Here is a 15743-nt window from a genome sequence, read left to right as displayed (position 1 = left end):
AACTCCTCTCACTGGCCTGCTTTTCATCTGTCCTTTGCTTTTCAGTTTTTTTGTTTGTTTGTTTGTTTTTAATATATTTTATTGATTTTTTACAGAGAGGAAGAGAGAGGGATAGAGAGCTAGAAACGTTGATGAGAGAGAAACATCGACCAGCTGCCTCTTGCACACCCCTTACCGGGGATGTGCCCGCAACCAATGTACATGCCCTTGACCGGAATTGAACCCGGGACCTTTCAGTCTGCAGACCAACGCTCTACCACTGAGCCAAACCGGTTTTGGCTGCTTTTCAGTTTTGTTGTCAAGGGGAAGAAGCTCTAATTTCTTCCCTGAATTATAAAACCCAATCCCAGTGGGCAGAGGAGTTTAACGGAAAAGAACGATCATATTTGGGAGCCAGATAGACCTGGAGTAAACTCCCAGCTTCACTTTTTGTTGTTGTTGTTAATTTTCACTCAATGATACTCTTTCCATTGATTTTTAGGGAGATGGAAGGGAGGGAAGGGGGAGAGGAAAGAGAGAAAGAGGGAGGGAGAGAGCGAGCGAGAGTGAGAGCAAGAGAGAGAGAGAGGAAGAGACATGGATATGAGAGAGACAAATCAAATTGATTGATTGCTTTCTGCACTGACCCCAACTGCCCCTGACCATCGGAGGACCGGGCCGAGGATGGAAACTGCAACCCAGGTACATTCCATTGACCAGTAATCAAACCCACAACACTTTGGTGGTCAGGCAGACACTCTCATCATTTGGCAACACCAGCCAGGGTGCCAGCTTCACTTTCGAGGCGTTTGGCTTTGGGCAAGCTACTCTGTCTCACGAAACCTCTGCTTCTCATTGGCAAAATGTGGGCTGCCTCATAGTTATGTGTGAGGATTCATTGACACACTGTCACATGTTTGAGATTCCGAATGTTAAATTTCTCCTTGTTTTCTCCTGTAAACTCCAGGGTTTTTATTTGCTCTTTAAAGAGTAGACTGTAGCAGCTAAGGCAGGCCCTGGAGCCAGACCGCTTGTCATTAGTAACCCACCATGTGACCTGGGGCCAGCTAATTAACTTGTTTGTGCCGTTGTTTCCTCAACTGTAAAATGGGGACTAGTTGTGAGGATTAAATAAGTTAATATATGGAAAGGTGCTTGAAACTGTCCTTGGCACTCCATAAATCTTAGCAATTATTGTTATTATAATAACTCTGGGGACTCTGAGATGAGAGAGGTGGGGGGGCTCTCAGAGACTTCAGAGTAATTGCTGCGGAAGAGGATGTTCTGGTATCCAGTTGGAAGGGAGGGGCTAATAAGGCAGGAGAAGGAATGGAAAAAGAGGCCTCAGGCGGTTCTGGGAAGCTGGTAGAAGCCAGGGCTTGCTCTAGAGATGATTTAAAACAAAACAAAACAAAACAAAACAAAACAAAACAAAACACACATATGGTTTCATAACCGGAAAGAAGAAGAGAAGGTGAAAAAGAGTTTAAAGGAGCCTGTCCTCTTTGCAGGCACTGGCTAGGACCTGGCGCCAGAGTCCAGCAGGTGGCCAGGCTCACTGGCGGGCCTTGCCTTGGGGCCTGGGCTCCCTCCCAAGATTCAGCGAGGCGGACGGATTCCGCCCGGGCTAGCGGGAGGGCGGACTACAACTCCCGGCATCCACCGCGGCGGGCGGTCCGCTGCACCTGCTCAGTGGGGTCGCCCTGGGAGCCTGGGTATTGATTATTCCATTGTGTGGGACGCCTCGCTCCAGCCAGTGAATGAGGCGGAGGAGTGAGGGCGAAGAGGAGGAGGAGGTGGGCGAGGAGGAGGAGGAGGCGGAGGCGGAGGAGGCAGGGAACGAGCGAGTGCCCTGGGTGAATCAATGGAAACCCCCTCACGAAGCCGGGAAAACACTTCAGCCGCAGCCAAATAGCATTGATTATTTTCCTTCACTTCCCTCACCGCCGTGAATATATTTATTTATTTTTTCCATCTCCATCCCCGACGCCCCGGAGTGAGCGCTGGAGGGAGGGAGGAGGAGGGGGAAAAGGAATCAACACATCGGAGAAGTCCCTTCCAAGAGCCGCCCCCTCCCCTCCCCGCCTCGCGCTGCTCGGCGGCCGCGGTTCGACTCCCGTCCCTGCTTCCAGCTGAGGTGTAAGTGCATCGATTTCCGATGCTGCTGGGTTGGTTGTTTTTCTTTTTTTTTTTTTTTTTCCCCCGTTGGTTTTTTTTTTTTTTTTTCCTCCTCCCTCTCTTCTCCCCTTCCTTGCTCTTTGGAAGCTTGAGACGGAGGAGAGAGGAGGCGCTCGGACCCTGCCGCTGGAGGGCACGGAGAGGGACTGGAAGGGGCTGGGGGAGGGGACACGGACGGACAGACAGACCTAGAGCCTGAGGGGGAAAAGGAGCTGGGTTGTGGGCGGGAGAGGCTTGCGAGCGGGGATGGGGGAAGAGAGAGGTGCAGGGGTAGAGGAGAGACGGGGAAGGGGAAGACATAGAGGTGGAGGCTGGACTGGGAGCCGGCCGGACAGACGGAGGGTAGCCGAGCCTAGACGGACCGCGCCGGGCAGTGTGGGGAGCAGGGATCCCTGAGGGCAGGGGAGGCCGGGTGAGTGGAGGGCGCGGAGCAGTCAGCCCGGCGGGGCCGGGGCCTCGGCGGCCCCCCGCCGGCGGCAGGATGGGGGAGAAAGCGTGGCCGGCGGGTGGGCTGATGGATGGGCTAGCGCGCTGTGGGTGGGGGCGGGTGGGAGGGGACATAGATACCCTTAATCTTTGATCTTCCTTTTTGCCTGAAGTTGAGTTGGTTTTTTTTTGTTTTGTTTTGGTTTGGGTTTTTTTTTTTTGGAAAGGTGCGAGGTGAGGGGAGGCCACTGCTACATTCAAGGTGAAGCGTGCCTCTCCTGCCCTCTGAGTCTCCATCGCTCTGGCTGCCCCTCTCTCTGAGTAGCCCTATCATTTCTGAGCACTTGACCACGCGTTGTCTCGCTGTGCCTGAGGCACAGCTGATCCCTGTCCATGTGTCCCTACCTCTTGATTTTGCCATTCTTCACCTCATTCATTCTCCACACCCATCCATCTCTGGGTCTGTATGTCACTGTCTCCGCATGTGCTTTTCCCATCCAAGTGATCCTCTCTCCCTGTGCGTCCCTGCCACCATGTGCCATGCCTTGGCTGCCTGGCTGTTCTGCCCATTTAGGACTCCATGCCCTCTCCTTCAGGGTCCTTGTGGATTTCTCTGGCCTTTTCAGGCTACTTGAGAGTTTGCTTATCAGTCATGATTGTGGTAGTCTCGGGCCAGGGGCCTAGAAGCGCAAGGGATGGAGCAGACATATCTCCCCTAAGGACTCCTTCCAGCAGGGCCAGAACAGCCTCCATGTCCGCCTTCCCTGGGAAGCTTTGGGACTTGCTTTTGCCTTGTTGACTGTCCCTTTGCCATGTGTCTGTCTCCCGTCAGGACCTCACCTCTGGCCTGTCAGCTGCCTCTCCAGGCGCTCCCCACCACAAACCTCTTCTTGCTGACTTGGTTTTCCTCCATACCCTCACTTTACCATTGTATGTTTTTTCATTTCCTCATTTTGTTCATCCTTTTTTTTTTTTTTTCCTTCTCCATCTCCCATGATCTCTCTTGCCTATTCTCCACCTTTGTTCCCATAATCTGTGGTCTTTCTATCGTTTCTCCTTGGTTACTCTTAAGTTCCTTTTTTCCCTTATCCTCTCACCCAGCATTTAAAAATCCCAGCCGCAAAAGGTACCAGAGAGCAAGGGTCTGGAGGTTGGGAGCATGGCTTGTGAAGGCACATAAACAGGCCAAGAAATCAATTTAATGGGTTTCCAGGGGCATATAACCCCTTCACCAGTCAGGGCTATTATGTCTGTTAACTGTCAACTACGATTTTGGCAGGGGACATTCTCTGAGACTCTGAGCTCCACCCTGCTTGGTTGCCCCTTAGCCTTCAGTCTATTCTAGTGGCTTCTTCACTTTCCAGTTTGTCTTCATCCTGCAGCCCTGCTATGGTCATGTTTGGATTCAGCATGATTTCTTTTGGAGGCAATTTTCATTAGTGTGACAAAAGCCCTTATGCAGAGGGCCAGGTTCATTCAGCCTAAAGAATGGGAAAGGTGGATAAAGAATCTGGAAAGTTTACCTTGTGTTAAGCCTATCATTGTTTTCCAGACATCAGGATCTTAGATGGAAAAAAGGAAAAGGTAGATATGGACAGAAAATGGAAGCTTTCAGAGATGAATAGAGTTTCAGAAAGGAAGGCGAGGCTGGCTGCAATAAATGCGTGGGGTAGAAAAATGCATGCCATGAGGAATGTGCAAAGGAAGAGAAGAAAATCCATGTGGAATGAGGGGCAGGGGAGGAACCAGTGGATGATTAATGAAAAACCAGGAGAATGAAATGAAAAATGATTTAATAGCAATACAGAAGGAAAGTGGGAGAGAAATGATAGAATATTCCTAAAGAGGAGGTCACCAGAAAAAAAAAGCAATAAGAAATGAATACAATGGTAAAGTGGGGGAAGGGAGAAATTGGAGAATAAGATGAGTGTAGTACAAAGAAGGTAAATGGAAGGCAAAGGAGGATTGCTGGAGCAGAACAGAGCTTGGTAGGAGGAAAGAGGAAAGGGTGAGGTATCAAAGGAAACATGCTTCTGGTGAGAGAAGGACACAGCATGACGGATGCAAGGAGAGCACTGCAGGAGGGGTAATTTGGAAAAAAAGGGCTGAGTAGAAATACCACTGGGCCAAGCCCCAAAAGAGAGAGATGCCAAAGGAGAGGGAGAGAGAGGACACAGAGCTGTGCGGTGAAGAGAAAGGGAAACAGAGCCTCACAAGCATTATTCCTTTGGCCAAATCATTCAGACCCCACCAAAGGCCTTTGCATTTCATTCCCAAGCCAGGGGAGCACAAGCAAAGAGATGAAAAGTAGAATTCCTATTTACTTTAGCAGACAGGAACTTGAATCTTTCTAACCCCCTGAGAACCAAAGACCTCAGGCCTCTGATGTCATAAATTGCTGGTGTTGCCTTGACAACCTGACAGGGTTCCTCCCTCCATGATGTCAGAGCGGCTGGTGTTATCTGAAGGCACTAAGAGGAACAACTTGCTGCTTTGCTGGGGAGCTGTACATGGACAGGGCTGGGGCCTGAGTCAGATCTGTAGGATTTCTGAGTCTGGAAGCATGACCTTGCCTTCCTGGAGACTGTTCCTAGCTCAGAATGAGGTTTTGTTTGTGAGTGCTTGAGGTTTGCTGTGGGGATGGGGCCTTGGAGAATGGGATAGTAGGATTGAAAGGCAGGCAAGGAAGAAAACTGGAAATGGCAGTTACAGAAGTGAAAGCAGGGCTTTGTGAGCAGGAGAAGGCTTATCAAAAATATAAAATGCACCTCTTTGGGATTAGGAATGAAATGCAGAGGAGGAGGGATCAGAGCAGTGTGAGAGTGTAAACTGATGCAGAAGTAGAGAAAAGGGAAGGATTCTGGTGGAATTTGACTGTGGAGAAAGAAGGGGAAAAAATGGGACTCTGAGTCAGAGAAAGCTGCCTGGTGAGAGACCCGGGGTTAGTCCTGATGGCAGTATGAGCAGGGCTGCATCTGTCTAGTTTCTTCCGGTTTTCCAGCACCTAGCATGGTGTCACCTGGAAGATGCTTAAATGTCTGTTGATCAAATATAGAGTTAAAGGACGAGGCTAAAGGAAAAAGTTGCTTGCTTTCCTCTCAACCCACCCTTCAGGCCTAAGTCTGCATAAACAGGCAAGTTGGGAAATCAGAAACTTGAGGAAAGGGCTGGAGGAGAGCTAACTGAGCAGCAGTGAGATCTGAGGGCAGACTGGGTTAGGAATACAGTTGGAGGCAGCCAGAGTGTTCTCTAGGGGCTGCTCTGAGAGTCTCTATAGAAATAATGGGAGGAAACATGAATGAACAGTCTTAAGAGCCCAAGAGAAAGAATGCAGAGGAGGGCAGAAAAAGAAGGTGGTTTCCAGAAAAGGATGAGAGTTATTTCCAAAGACAGAGTTGGCAAATTTGAATTCAGAGTAGCATCCCCACCCCACCCATCCCCAATCATGGAACCACAGTTGAATGAGCCATAGCCATATTTATACACTGGTCACAAATAAAGAGTTCATAAATTAATGCTAAGCCCCCTAAAACACTCTGTCCTAATCCAGGCAATTACAAGGAAGTCAGCATTGGCCAAGTGGGCCAAAAGGCAGAAAGAGGCACAGGCTGGGGTATAAGGAACCCTGTGAGGGATTGCCTTGACACTGACTGCCTGTTGTTGAATGAGTGCAGAAGCATCTAGAAGAGGGGGAGACAAGAAATGTAGAACTCTCCACAACTCGGTGAAATCTGAAGACAGAGGGGAAGTCTAAATAAACAGAAGCCACAGAGGAGAGAGCTGCACTGGGTGGGGGGTTAAAACCGGTCCTGTTCCTCTGGTGTTGAGTCAGAAAGACCCTGAATGGGTTGGGGACTCTAGGAAAAGCAGGAAGAGAGAGAGCGAGCTGGGGCAGCTAGCGAAGGGGCTGGGGGCTGGGGGCTGGGGGCCTGAAGGGAGGAGAATGGCGGCTGGATGCACTGTCAGCGGCCACCATGGACTCAGGCAACTCATATTTTGCAGCAGGCGACAGGCTGTCGACACTGCAGTCCTTTACCTCACCGTTAGAAACTCATTTCATTGATTTTTCCATCTTTCTTCTCTGGCTTCTCAGTCATCCCACCACTCACTTTCCCAGAGGCTCTTCTCTGGGGAAAGCTCCAGGGGACCACCTGCCCCCTCTTCCTCCACCCCAGGCTGGTCAGAATGGAGTAAAAGATTTAGAGGTGCCTTCTGGCACTCTGAGATAATGCCATTGGCTCTCAGTGTCCCCCTCATGTAGGAACTAGTCCAGAGCCAGGGCTTCCGTATATGGCTGTTTAGGGTGACAGGGCAGAGGTCCACTTGCTCTCCTGTCACCAAGGTGTACCCCTGGCATGTGAGCTGCATACACCTGGAGGAAGACATCTTTTTCTAATTCCTTCAGCACCCCTCAAAATATTTTTTTCAAAGTCAAATGAGAAAGCAGGAGCTTGCCTGCGATTTGGGCAGGGATATGGGATTATGCTTCCAGCCTCGAAATTACAGCAGGGCCACCCCCTGGAATGGTCCTTACTAGCAGGGCATAAGCAGCAAGAGCTCTCTTCAGAGAGGAGAGGTTATAGTATGCAGCTTCTGTCCTGGGTGGCATGTGCCGTCAGCGGGGCAAGATAGGCGTGGGCAGAGGTTTTTCCTTCCTGTGTGGACATTTCCCTAGTGCCTCCTCCAGTCACAGCCAACAGCCCTCAGCTTCTCCCACTGGGGCTGGGATTGGGCCGAAGGTCAAGAGTCAATTGCCAGTCATTTGGCTTCTCAGTGAAGGAGGGTAGAGGGTGGGATCGGAGTGTTGGATTGTGTTTCCCTGAGGAACTGATGTCTTGTTGGTGACTGCCCCCCCCCCCTCAGCCTCAGGCCCAAGGCCCCCTGGTTCCATCATTTCCCTCTGGCTGTGGGGAAGCTGTTTGATCTGGAGCCCAGAGGCTTGGGTCGCAGTTGTCTGAGTCTGGATTCCATTGCTTCCCCTGACATCACAGTTTTTTTCCTTTCTCTCCAGCCACTTCCATGTTCTGCGAGTCCCTGGCCTGCTTGGGTTATAAATGCCTCCAATCTCTAGCTTTTTATCAGGCTATGAGGTTTCTGAAATCTAGAGTTAAATCCTGGTGCTTCTAGCCTTGAAATTACAGCAGGGCCACCCACTGGAATGATCCTGTGCATCTGAGGTTAAGCAGAGAGGGAAAAAGGAAGGCCAGGAAAGAGGTTCGGGATGGATGGGGCAGAGAGGAGTGGGAGAAGCCAGACCCGCAGAGGATGACAGAGAGGGAGTTTAAGGTAAAAGCCACGTGACTTACAGCGGGAGAGAGACTGAGAGAAGGCCACGATTTAATTGAGAAAGGAGAAGGAAGGGAGGCTGTGAGGATTGTGAACCCCTGGAAGAGAGGGTCCCAGAGCCTGAGCCCCTGCAGGGAAATGAAGACCAGGAGGAGGAGGACCTGTGTTTGGGGGGAGGCCTAACGGGGCAAAGCCAGGCGGTGGTCTCGGCCTCCTTGTCAGTCCTGAGTTCAAGCGGTGCTGGCTTTGACCTTTGTGGGAGGAACCGAAGTGGTAAATTAACGACAATAATGAAGTCACTGCTCCTTGTTTGTCTTTGCTGGTTTCCCCCTTGAGATTTGTCCTTTGGCTTGGCGGGGCAACGTGGGGGTGGGGAGGGACCGCCGCAGAGAGGGGAGGGGGAGGGGCAGGAGACGGGGGCGGGGGTGAAGACGGGGAGGACAGACAGATCTGCCTGGGAAGAGGGAGGTGCTGAGTGAAGGGAAGAGGGAAGAGGGATGGAGGAGAAGAGACAAGGGAGACGCAGACAGAGGAGGGAGGAGGAAAGAACAATGGGGAGCAGGAGAGGGGAGCCTGGAAGGGGCAGAAGAACAGGGGGAAGGAGAAGAGGGGGACTGGGGAAGCGGGAGGGAAAGGACGTGGCCGAGGCTGAAAGAGCTGCAGCTGGCGGGGCCAGGGGGCGGGGCCTCATCTCCATCTCTAATGGCTGTGAAATGAGGTTAGCTCCATTAGAGGCAGTGAGAGTGTAACGAGATCACACTCATTAGGGCTGGGCCATCCCGGTAATTACCACCACCCCAAACACGCCCCCGCCAGCCGGGCCTCCGAGCACAAACAGGCGCTAGGCCGCACACTCACACGGGACACCCAGGGCCCCCCACCGCTGAACGGAAGCCCAGCGCCCACGCGGGTATAACAGGCCTTCGGAGGGAGGCCCAGCCCCGTGTCTGAGAGACAGCACCTTCCTAACCTGGTAGAGGTACAGACAGGGCTACACCCAGGCCCTCAGCCACAGGCACCCTCAAAAAGCAATAAACATACACGGACACCCTAACTCAGGAAATAAGGCATGTGGTTGGATAATTATTGTTTTTATTAATCACATACAACGTGCCAGTCTCAATAATGATCATCTTAGTGGACACAGCTCCACGAGGAACTATTTCCCATTCTATAAATGAAGAAACAGGTTTTAAGTAACCTACCCGAGGTCATTTACATAATAAAGAATAGAACTAAATTTTATTCCAGATCTATCTGGCCCTTAAGGGCTGTAGTTTTTTAAAATTTTGTTTTGTTTTTGTTAATTCTCACCCGAGGATATTTTTCCCTTTGATTTCTAGAGAGTGGAAGGGAAGAGCAAAGACAAAGAGAAACATCCATGTGAGAAAGACATATCCAATGGTTGCCTTCTACATGTGCACTGACCAGGGCCAGGGATTGACCCTGCAACTGCCGTATATGCCCTTGACCGGAATCAAACCCACTACCGTTCAGTCTGTGTGCTCTGAGCAAACCGGCTAGGGCCTAAAGGCTGTGTGTTTTTTTACCACACCACTTTGATGAGGTTCATATTTTGTTATGGATACATACCTGTAGACTTTCAGCTTTAAGAGACATCACAAATGAATATATGCATCATCAGTTAAATAACGCAATCTTTTGTATCTATCTCTATTCACCTCAACCCTAACACACATGCATGCACACAAGCACGCACACGATGGCTCCGGCATGAATTGTAATGAGGATAGTGCCCACTGGAGTTGCACAAAGTGGTGGGCCTGTTCTGGCCAAACTTACACTAAGAAACTAACAGGGAGACTGCCAGCTAACACCTTCAAGTTCAGAGTAGCATGACAGTACATATGCATAAGAGCAGAGTAACAAACTCAAAGTCTTCATTCAAAATGCATGCCAGCCAGAGTTTAAAAGCTTACAAATTAACCCAAGAGCAGAGCCCTGGGGTCAGGATACCTGAGTCCAATATTTTTATTTTTGTTCTAGTCCAATCTTGTTTTTAAATTTATCTTATTTTTATTGATTCCAGAGAGGAAGGGAGAGGGAGAGATGGATACATCAACGATGAGAGAGAATCATTGATAGGCTGCCTCCTGCACACCCCCCAACTGGGGATCAAGCCCATAACCCAGGCATGTGCCCTTGACTGGAATTGAACTTGAGTCCACTCTTAACTCTATTTTTTTCCAAGTGTGAGACTTCAACATTACTTAACCCATCTAAGTCTGTTTCCATGTTTTTAAATGGGAATGAATAACTTTTATCAGATTGTGTTGGAGGATTAGGTGTATGATGCTTGCAGGGGGCTCGATATAGTGCTTGGCATATGATAATTAAAGATGTTATTTTATTACTAATATTAGTTATTGTTGTAAAATATTTAAGTGGAGTCATTACCATCACAAGAGGTCATGTAGAATGACCAAGAACCAGAAGGATTTATTTATATACACGGTCAGTTACAACGGTATCCTTCCAAATAATTCTAGAATTGCATGTGATGCCTTTGAAACTCAGGGAGATCAAGGTCTTCTACAGAAGTCCCTGTGCCAGGATCAGATAAGATCCTGAATTTGAATTCAAGAGTACAACTTCCTGTCCCTCACACCCAAATGCTTATGAAGAAGGGTTCAGAGTTGGCTTTGTGGTGGTGTCTAAGCCTGCGTCTCTCTAGTGCTCTACACTGCTGTCTTAATACTGCTGACCTCATCCAGGGAGATGCGTGGGCAAGATTCTCCACTCCTCCCTGGAGCATACCTCAACAAAGCCATGCAAATGTGGACGGACGTTCAGATCTCAGGTTGTGGTTTTAGCCCATACTTCCCTTTTACCCTTGTCTGCTTCCCTGTCTACTTCCTACCCATCACCTATCGTCTTCCTCTCAGCCTCTTCTCACACCTCATCCAGTTCCCTCATGCCTTAAGCATCTTGCAAGGTGTAAGACACAGCCCCCTTGCTCCATCCCTCTCACTGGGGACAGATAACTCATCCAGGCTTGTGCCAATGCAGGGAGGCTTCAGTGAGATTCAGTAGTTACATATGCAGATCAGGATCCAGCAAACCTCCATATACACACACACTTACATACCTCTCTCTCTTCCTCCCGCTTCTCTGCCTTGTCTTTCTTTACTCTCCGTGACACTCCTTTCCTGCCATTTTCATTTTCTTTCTTTTGGACAAAATTCATCTTACACAAAGTAAGCACTTCCCAAATATTTTGTGGGGAGAGGAAGAGGTCTAGGAAAGATATAGATAGATTAAAATGGAGGAATAGGAGTACTATCTTATGTTTTCTTTTAAATATAGAAGGTAAGATTTAGTCAGAGAAAATGATAGTCTTAAATGCAAGGAGAGGTCATACTATATTTTTAAAATATTGATTGATTGATTTTAGAGGAGGGGAGAAAGAAACATCAGTTTGTTGTTCCACTTATTTATGCATTCATTGGTTGTTTCTTTTTTAATATTTTATCTATATAAAAGCCTAAGCAACCATTGCAACCAAACGGACGACTGAACAGGCTGTGTGGGGCAACCAGGCTGGCAGGGGGGGTTAGTGAGGGGTGACCAAATGATGGAGCAGCAGGTTGTGTGAGGCAATCAGGCCTGCAGGTGGGCCAATTGGGGGCAACCAGGCCGTCAGGGTGGGGCAGTTGGGGGCGATCAGGCTGGCAGGCAGAGGCAGTTAGGGGTGATCAGGCCTGCGGGGGGGAGGGGGCAGTTAGGGGTGATCAGGCCAGCAGGCAGAGGTGGTTAGAGGTGATTAGGCTGATGGGGGGGAGCAGTTAAGGACATTCAGGCAGGCAGGTAGGTGAGAGGTTAGGAGCCAGAGGTTCAGGATTGTGAGGGAGATGTCTGACTCCCAGTTTCAGCCCAATCTCCGGGATTGGGCCTAAACCGGCAATTGGACATCCCCCGAGGGGTCCTGGATTGGAGAGGTTGCAGGCTGGGCTGAGGGGGCCCTACCCCTCCTATGCACGAATTTTGTGCACTGGGCCTTTAATCTATACCGTTTCCCCGAAAATAAGACATCCTCCAAAAATAAGACCTACTTACAGGTTTCCTTCTGAGTGAAATATAAGGCATCTCCCGAAAATAAGGGCCCCCTGGGCTCTGTCTCAGAATGCTATTGCTAAACATGAGAGATTTGGTCCACTGATTCTGAAAGAAATGGAGTCACAAGAAATTCACCAGGAAATTCAGGAATTGGATTGTTATGATGATGTTCCAGAAGATGATGACATGATTGTCATTGAATAAATGAGTAAATTCTTGATACTGTAGGATTCACAGTTTGTCTGGTTTGTGTTGACAACTACCGTACTACCGTACTGATTACAGGTAATAAATTTCCTTTATTTTCATTTAACAATAAATGTGTACTGTATTCTTCTTCATGGAAAAATAAGACATCCCCTAAAAATAAGACCTAGCGCATCTTTGGGAGCAAAAATTAATATAAGACATTGTCTTATTTTCGGGGAAACAGGGTATATTAATGATTTATCTATATATATGTAATATATATATATATTAATCAATATATATATTAATCAATATATATATAATGATTGCAGAGAGGAAGGAAGAAGGAGAGTGAAACATCAATGATGAGAATCATTGATTGGCTGCCTCCTCATGATCGCATATGCTCTGACCTGCAGTCGAACTATGATCTCCTGATTTATAAGTCGACGCTCAACCACTGGACCACCATGGCCTGGATTCTGGTTGTTTCTTGTATGTGCCCTGACTGGAGATTGAACCCACAACCGTGATATATCTGGGTTACCCTTCAACCAACTGAACTACCCGGCCAGGGCCCAGGTCATACTAGTTTTGATGAAAGTGTTAGCTGCTTCTGCACCCAGGCAAAGTGCGAGCTTGGTCAAAGCTTTCAATCTGCTTTAGGATAATGGGGGTGTCTATAAGTCCAGCAATCAGGAGGACCAAGTGAGAACTGAACTATGCTGCTCAGCAAACTAGATTTCAATCCTGCCCAACCAAGAATCTGCCTCGATTGAAAAAGGCAGCAATTAGCTGAAATCGGTTTGGCTCAGTGGATAGAGCGTTGGCCTGTGGACTGAAGGGTCCCGGGTTCGATTCCGGTCAAGGGCACGTACCTTGGTTGCGGGCACATCCCCAATAGGGGATGTGCAAGAGGCAGCTGATTGATGACTCTCATCTATGTTTCTAACTCTCTATCTCTCTCCCTTCCTCTCTGTAAAAAATCAATAAAATATATTTAAAAAATAAAATAAAAATAAAATGGGACAACTTCTAAAAAAAAAAAGAAAAAAAGAAAAAGGCAGCAATTAAGAAGGGCAAGGCCGAAGGAAAGCTGTCAGCCTGCCTGCAAACACCTTGCTCCATTATGTGGGAGGAGATAGTCAAAAGAGAAGGAAGAGAACTAACCTGATTGACATTCAGTATGTGCACATTCACAGGTTGCCTAGTGTAGTCTTCACCACAGCTGGTTAAGGAAGTCATCCTTATTCCCATTTTCCCACATAAGGAAACTGAGACTCAGAACTAAACAACTTACTGAGGTTGCACAGCTGGTGAGTGGGGGAGCTAGGATTGAGTTTGCATGAATCCAAAGCCCACGTTCATCCACTACCTCAAAAAATATAGCTCATTTAGCCCAGCCAGTGTGGCTCAGTGGCTAGTGTTGACCTATGAACTAGGAGGTCATGGGTTTGATTCCAGGTCAGGGCACATGCCTAGGTTGTGGGTTTGGTCCCCAGTGTGGGCCGTGCAGGAGGCAGCCAATCAATGTTTCTATCTTTCTCTCTGCTCCCTCTCCCTTCCTTTTTGAAATATATATATATTTCAAATATATATATATATATTTCAAATATATATATATATATATATATATTTGAAATATATATATATATTTCAAATATATATACAAATATTTTTTTAAATAGCTAATTTAGCTAGAGTTTGTTTGCTCTTTACACCACGCAATCCCCCCTACGCAGTGTGCACATTCTCTTCTGTTTCTCTCCCCTTCCTCTTCACAGTGGCCTCCTCTTGAAAGCAATAGGCTGGGTCAGAAAGGGGAGAGCAGTCCTCAGGCAAGAATTTCAGCGAGGATAGAGAAAGGTCCTAAAATTTGGCTCTGCGTTAGGGAAAGAGGATAGAATGAACAGTTGGAAAAGTGAAAGGCAGAAAAATGTTTGGAAGGCTCTGGTGTGGAAATCATTGTGTGCAAATTTTAAGCTAATGTGCTGGTGCCCTCAGGCAGACTTTGCTGGGAAAGCCTTTGCCTTGTCAGGTTTGGAAGGGGGTTTTGTTTTTTGTTTGAAGAGGAGAAAGCCCATCTGTCCCCAATGGGCCTGTCCTTTCCTGTTTTTCCTCTCCCTGCTGCCGGAGGAGAGGGGGCTGTACCCATAGTCCTGAGCTTACTGGGGCTCCAGTTTTGCCTCCTGTTCTACCGGCCAACCTGAACCCACGCCCTGGCTCCTCTTATGTGAGGGGCAGGCTCCTTCCTTTGCCCTTTGCCCTTTGCCCTTTGGCTTCTGTGATTCTCTGGTTCTGGAGTCTCACAGTGATCTGGTTCTGAAGTCACACAAGGCTTGTGTGGTCTCAGAGCCTGCCTTTCAGCTGTCCACACATTGAGCCTTTCTCTCCACCTCATAACAGCTCTATTTTGGTATCTTTCTGGGTCCTGCTGTGCATCTTGGAGCCTTGTAACTCCCTGGTTTCCCCCTGTTCTAAGTAATGTGTATCTGCCTTCTGAACAGGGCGTGCATATCAAGAAATAGGGATTCTCAGCCCGGCCGGTGTTGAGCATCAACCTATGAACCAGGTCAGTTCGATTCTGGTCAGGGCACATGCTTGGGTTGTGGGCTTGATCCCAGGGGTGGGGTGGGGGTGGGAGGTGGGGCGGGGGAGGCAGGAGGTAGCCGAGTATTTTCTTTCATCATTGATGTTTCTCTCTATCTTTCCCTCTTCCTCTCTCTCTTAAATCAATAAACATAATTTTTTTAAAATTTTTAAAAGAAATAGGGATTCTCGACCAGCTTTTTACAGGGTACCTTTCTGTCCACCTCCAAAGAAGAATATTTGCAGTTCAGTGAAAGTAGCCCTTCCATACTTCCCATCTGGAAGTGGGAATATACCAAAGCAAAATAAAAGTATCTTCTGTTTCTCCATAGCTTTCTCCTCCCTTCCCCCATGAGGGGAGGGCGCATTGGGGAGGGAGACGGAATGGAGGGACAGCAAGGGTGCTCTGGAGACGAGGGCCTTTTAGGTTAGGATTGGAAGATTCATCTTGGGGGATGACTACACCCTCAGAACTCTCCACCCTCCCTTGGCTCCAGGCCTGCCTCCTCCCATCCCCCTCGGTGGCAGCAGCCTTGTAATTTAAAGCTCTCTCTGTCGCCTCTAATGTGATCCTCTCGTTTTATTGACTCTCTCTGCCGGCTGTGGCGCCCCTTCACATCAATCTCCGTTCTAATCACACCGCCGCCACTGCCTGCTCGTCTCCCCTCACTCTCTCCTCCTGCCCCCCCCCCCCCTCCAGCCCTTGCCTCTACCCAGCTTTCCTTTTGACTGCCCCACCACCACCCTACACCTGATCCATCCTCTTCCTCCTTCCCTCCCAGAGGCAGGAATGTCAGGGCCTTTGAGGGGTTGCCTTTTCCCTTTTCCCTGCTAAGATGTGCCCCGAGGGAGAAGAGGCCCTAAGGAAAGCCCAGAAGTAAGAGAGGAATGCAGAGGTCTGAAGAACAGGATTCTGTGTGAGGGGGACTTAGGCTTGTCATCTGGGTCTGCATCATCTCCAGAAAGAGATGAAAACTGAGTTCAAGGTTCGAAGGGCAAAGAAAAGGACTTGGAGATTC

The 15743-nt window shown here is 48.6% G+C and overlaps 2 protein-coding genes across 5 annotated transcripts in view; one reads left to right on the top strand and one right to left on the bottom strand.

Moving 5' to 3' along the window:
- THTPA (thiamine triphosphatase) overlaps nucleotides 1–15743 on the bottom strand; it is a 43972-nt gene that overhangs the window by 5408 nt on the left and 22821 nt on the right. The gene's annotated exons all lie outside the window — the stretch shown is intronic.
- The window catches only part of ZFHX2 (zinc finger homeobox 2), a 30716-nt gene continuing 16965 nt past the window's right edge, over nucleotides 1993–15743 (top strand). For both annotated transcript variants that reach the window (XM_036449277.2, XM_036449267.2), the window contains exon 1: nucleotides 1993–2118. The gene's annotated coding sequence lies outside the window, so the exon portion shown is untranslated. The remainder of the gene's footprint in view (nucleotides 2119–15743) is intronic.

Source organism: Pipistrellus kuhlii, unplaced genomic scaffold, assembly GCF_014108245.1.
Source record: "Pipistrellus kuhlii isolate mPipKuh1 unplaced genomic scaffold, mPipKuh1.p scaffold_m20_p_1, whole genome shotgun sequence".
In the NCBI taxonomy this organism is placed as follows: Eukaryota; Metazoa; Chordata; class Mammalia; order Chiroptera; family Vespertilionidae; genus Pipistrellus; species Pipistrellus kuhlii.
The sequence above is the reverse complement of the archived record's forward strand: the minus strand, read 5'-3'. Positions and strand labels throughout refer to the sequence as shown.